The 5658-nt window shown below is 38.6% G+C and overlaps 1 pseudogene; it reads left to right on the plus strand.

The window, feature by feature from the left end:
* Positions 1-497: 497 nt before the first annotated feature.
* Positions 498-2376, plus strand: LOC102014276 (annotated as a pseudogene).
* Positions 2377-5658: the final 3282 nt, after the last annotated feature.

Below are 5658 nucleotides of genomic sequence, written 5' to 3' on the forward strand. Positions count from 1 at the left end.
CAAACAAAACCTTTCATATGATCATCTCAGTAGACACAGAAAAAGCTTTTGACAAAATTTAACGTTTGTTCATGATAAAAGCCCTGAAGAAAATAGATATAGAAGGATCTTATCCCAATCTAATAAAAGCCATTTACAACAAATCTACTGCCTCTAAAATCAGGAACAAGACAAGGATGTCCCTTATGATTAATCCTGTTCAACATAGTGCTCAAAACTTTAGCCACAGCAGTCAGGCAAAGGTAAGAAATCAATGTGATGCATATAGGAAAGGAAATCAAACTATTCTGTTCTCAGATGAATGATCCTTTACATAGAAGACCAAAAAAATTCCACCAAAAGACTCCTAGAATTAATAAACAAAGTCATTAAGGTAGCAGGATACAAAATCAATACACAGAAATCAATAGCCTTTGTATATAATAATGAACCCACCAAGAAAGAAATTAGGAAAACAATACCATTCACAATAGCTTCAAGAAAAATTAAATACTTAGTAATTAACCTAACCAAGAAAGTGAAAGACCTCTGCAATGAAATATAGAACTTGGCAAAAGGAAATTGAAAAGGGGCCCCTGGCGGTGCAGACGCATGGGCTGCAGGCAGCTGTTGGCTGGCAGTGGTTGCAGAACTGTAAGATCTGTGGGCACTGGAAGTCAGCCCTCGATGTAGACCAGCTATACCTGACAGTGCATCTGATGCAAGCTCAGGTGGGGAAGAGAGCAGGGGGGCAGTAGTCGTCGTGATGGGAGAAGGAGGCGGTGAATCATTTATAAATGGCGCCCAAGCAGGACCCAAAACCCCTGTTCCAGCAGGGTGGATGAGTTCTGTGCTTTCACGGGCCTCTTCTTTATGAAGCAAAGTGTGTAAAGATTGCCATAAAGGACAAACAAGTAAAATACTTTATACACTACAGTGGTTGGGATAAAAATCGGGGTGAGTGGGTTCCAGAAAGCAGAGTACTCAAGCATGCGAACACCGATCTGTAGAAACAGCGAAAGCGTCAAAGGCCAATCAGGAGCAACAAGCAGAGGGAAAGATGAGAGGGACCACTCCAGCAAAGACAACATCTGGTCTGCAACAGAAAAACATTGAAGTAAAAACTAAAAAGAACAAACGAAAAACCCCCGCTAGCGGAGATGGTGGCAGCACCAGTGAGACACCTTGGCCTCCTCACACAAAGAGGGCCTGAGTAGATCCTATCATTGAAAATGAAGAAACATTTATGAACGGAGTTGAAGTTAAAGTAAAGATCCCTGAAGAGCTAAAACCATGGCTTGCTGATGATTGGGACCTAAGTACCAGACAAAAACAGCTCTTTTATCTTCCTGCCAAGAAGGCTGTGGACTCCATCCTAGAGGACTATACAAATTATCAGAAATCTGGAGGAAACATGGAGAACAAGGAGTATGCCATTAATAAGGTTGTAATGGGGATAAGAAGAATACTTCAGTGTGATGCTGGGCACTCAGCTCCTCTACAAGTTTGAGTGACCACAGTCCGCTGAGATCTTTGCCGATCACCTTTATGCGCCCACGTCCCAGGTGTATGGAGCACCACCCCTACTGAGATTATTTGTACGAGTTGGACCAATGTTGGCCTATACATCGGATGAGAAGAGCCTAGTTTTATTACTGAATTACCTCCGTGATTTCCTCAAGTATCTGGCAAAGAATTCAGCAACTTTGTTTCGTGCCAGTGATTATGACATGGCCCCTCCTGAGTGCCATCGGAAAGCAAAGTGAGGCGCTCAGCTGTGTTTGGGTCTCCGTCGACACGTTTTTGTTGTTAGTTGTTCTCTTATAGGTATTATGCATTTGAGGATGTTGGTGTATAACAGAGTGGTGTTTGTTTTGTTTGATTTTAAACAGAGAAAATAAAAGGGGTTACAGCTCCTTTTTTTTTTTATTTCAAATTTCTACCAGTGTATGTAGTGATGGACAACAGAGAAACATGGTGTAGAATGTTTTATTGCCTGGTTGACAAAGCTGCTTTTGAATGCTGGTGATTCTAGTGCTTTGACACTATGCACTTTTATAATACATGTTAATGCTATATGACAAAACCCTCTGATTCCTAGTGCCAAAGGTCCAATTCAGTGTATATAACTGAACACATTCATCCATTTGTGCTTTTTTTAAAATGGTGCTTAACGAGCCCATCCTTTGCAAGTCATCCGTGTTGTTCCTTAGGCATTTTATCTTTGCTCAAATTGTTGAAGAATGATGAATTTTTTCATGTTTTTTGTATTTGTATCTAATGCATGTTTTAACATGATAGAGCAATATAATGTGTAGCTACAGTTTTCTGGAAAAGTCAGTCTTTTAGGAATTGTTTTTCAGCTCTTCAATAAAGTTTTTTCTTTAAATTTCAAAAGAAAAAAGGAAATTGAAGACATCAGAAAAATGGAAATATATCTCCTGTTCCTGGTTACACAGAACCAATACCGACAACATAGCCATACTTCCAAAACTGATATTGATTTAATGCAGTCTTAATTGAAACACCAACACCATTCTTCGCAGAACTAGAAAAAACAATTCTGAAATGCATATGGAACCAAAAGAGGTCCAGAAGAGCAAAAGCAATCCTGGGCAGCAAGAGAAAAGCAAGAGGCATCACAATACCTTACTTCAAGTTATATTATAAGACAGTGACAAAAACAGCGTGGTACCAGCACAAAAACAGATATGTCAATCAGTGGAACAGAATCAGAAATGCAGAAACAACCCCAGGCACATTCGGCTCTCTGATCTCTGACAAAGGGGCCAAAAACATATGCTGGAGGAAAGATATCCTCTTTAATAAATAGTGCTGGAGCCGGGCATGGTGGCACACATGCCTGCCAAGTGTTGTAATCCTAGCACTTGGGAGGCTGAGGCATGAAGATTGCCACAAGTTCAAGGCCAGCCTGGACTACACAGGGAGTTTAAGGCCAGGTTGAGCTACACAGGGAGACCCTATCAAAAAAAAAAAAAAAAAAAAAGGAAAAATTGGGTGTCAACATGCCAAAGATTGACTCTAGACCCATGTCTCTCACTACATACTAACTTAAAATCAAAATGGATCAAAGCTCTAAATATTAAAACAGAAACACTTAACCTGCTGGAAGACAAAATAGATGAAGCTCTGAAAACATAGGCGTAGGCAAGGACTTTCTGAACAAAACCCAGTTGCACAGGAAATAGCCACAAGAATCAACACATGGGCTCATATCAAATTAAAAAGCTTCTGTACAGCAAAGGAAACAGCCAACAGAGTGAAGGGAAAATGCTGGAATGGGAAAAAAAAACTGGCAGCTAATCCTCAGACAGAGGCCTAGTATCTAGAATGCATAAAGAACTTGCCAGGCATAGTGACATGAGCCTGTAATCTTAGCATCTGAGGGGCTAAGACAGGAGGATCGCCTCAGTTTGAGGCCAGCCTGGGCTATGTAGTGAGTTCAAGCCCAGCTGAAGGGCAAAGAGAGGAAAGAAAGAAAGAAAGAAAGAAAGAAAGAAAGAAAGAAAGAAAGAAAGAAAGAAAGAAAGAAAGAAAGGAAAAAAGAAAGAAAGAAAGAAAGAAAAGAAAGAAAGAGAAAGACAAAAGAGAAAGAAGGGAAGAAAAAGAAAAGAAAGTGAAAAAAGGAAAGAGAAAGAAAAAAGAAAGAAAAAGAAAAGGAAACAACAGAAAAAGAAAAAGAAAGAAAGAAAGAAAGAAAGAAAGAAAAAAGAATAGAAAGAAAGGAAGGAAGTAGAGATCTTGCCAGGTGTGGTGGCACACCTTTAATCACAGCACTCAGGAAGCTGAGGATCAATGTGAGTTTGAGGTCAACCTGGGTTACATAGTGAGTTCAAAGCCAGCCTGAATTACTAGCAAAACCCTGTCTCCAAAAGCAAAGCAAAACAAAACAAAACAAAAAAAGAACTAAAAAAAGCAGACTCTCCCCAAATAAAAGACCCAATAAAGATCCAATCAAAAAATGGGCAATTGAAATGGATAAGCACGTCTCAGAAGAAGTACAAGTGGTCAATAAATACATAAAAAACATTCAATATCTCTTGGCATTAGAAAACTGCAAATTGAAAGAACAGTGAGGTTCCATCTTAGTCCAAAAAGAATGGCTATCATGAAGAAATCCAAAAATAACAAATTCTGGCAAGGATGGAGGGGATAAAAGGAACCCTTCCACATTGTGAGTGGGATTGTAAACTAGTACAACCACTATGAAAGTCACTATGGAGACTCCTTTACAAAAACTAGAAATTCTGTTCGACCTAGTTATTCCCTTTTAGGTGTCTTCCTAAATATTTAAAGACTTACTACAGTGATACATGTATACCCGTGTTTATTGCAGCGCAACTCATAATAGCTAAATCTTGGAAGTGGCCTGGGTCCATCAACAGATGAGTAGGTTAAGAAGATGTGGTGTTTGTACACAGTGGAGTACTTACTACTCTGCTCTAGAGAAGGATAAATGTGAGTCACCTGTAGGAAAACAGGTGTACTTGAGATCATAATATTAAGGGAAATAAGTCAGATACACTAGCTTAAACACTGAATGGTCTCTTACATGAGAATCCAAAGTATAAATAAATTAAAGAACCAAAGAAAGGATAGATAATAGAAAACATGGAAATAGATGTTTTACAAAAGGAAACAAGAGCAAGAGATAGAGGGAGGGGGAAAATGTGGAGGAGAACCTGTAACAAAAAGAATTAAGGGATGTTATGTTCATGTACCAACTCTCCATGATGAATGTAATTATAAAATAAAAATTATAAATGCAAGAACTAAAGAGTGCTGGGGGATGTAGCTGAGTAATAGTGCCCCTGGGTTCAGTGCCTAGTACCACACACACACACACACACACACACACACAGAAATCCAGAACAGTACAATACAAATATACTCTATTTTTAGTGTTGGAGGCTTGAACTCGTGTGACTGTTTTAGAAGATTTTTTTTCCTTTTGAGACAGGGTCTCTCTATGCAGTTCAGCCTGGCCTTGAACTCACTATGTAGGCCAGGCTGGCCTTGAATTCTCAGCGATTCTCTTGCCTCAGTCTCTGAAGTGCTGGGATTACAGGTGTGTACTACCACGCCTGGCAAATTTGTTTTTAAGGAAATGTTGCCCAGACTGGCCCCAAACGCCTCAGTTTAAGTAATCCTCCTGCTTCACCCTCTCAAGTAGCTGAGACCTATAGGTAAGAACCAAAGATTTTTATGTTTTTAATTGATCCATGAAGACATAAAATGTGTACATATTATGCAACTAGTTAACATTGCAAAATATATTTCACATTTGTTTTCCCTGTGTATAAATGAGATCATTCATGAATACATTGTTTCTGTCATGGAAACAAAACATCCTGAAAATTGGCTTTTTTTTTAACAAGAATTCATGAATGTAATGTATATCAGAATCATGGTTGGGTCTTAGTGGATCTTTTTTTTAATTTTTTAATTTTTAAAAATTTTTTTTATTTTAAAGATAAAAGGAGGGAAACATTAACAGACATACATTTTACAACATCACAAGCACAGTACAGACAATACAGAGTTACAAACAAAGTAGTAGGGAATTAACAATGCTTGTTGTATTCCGTATTGATATCTTCAAAGTGGCTTCTCATGAAAACAGATATAGACATGCAATACTGGTCAACCAAAGACTCA

This window comes from Chinchilla lanigera, unplaced genomic scaffold (genome assembly GCF_000276665.1).
Source record: "Chinchilla lanigera isolate Chin_1 unplaced genomic scaffold, ChiLan1.0 scaffold00032, whole genome shotgun sequence".
Lineage (NCBI taxonomy): Eukaryota > Metazoa > Chordata > Mammalia > Rodentia > Chinchillidae > Chinchilla > Chinchilla lanigera.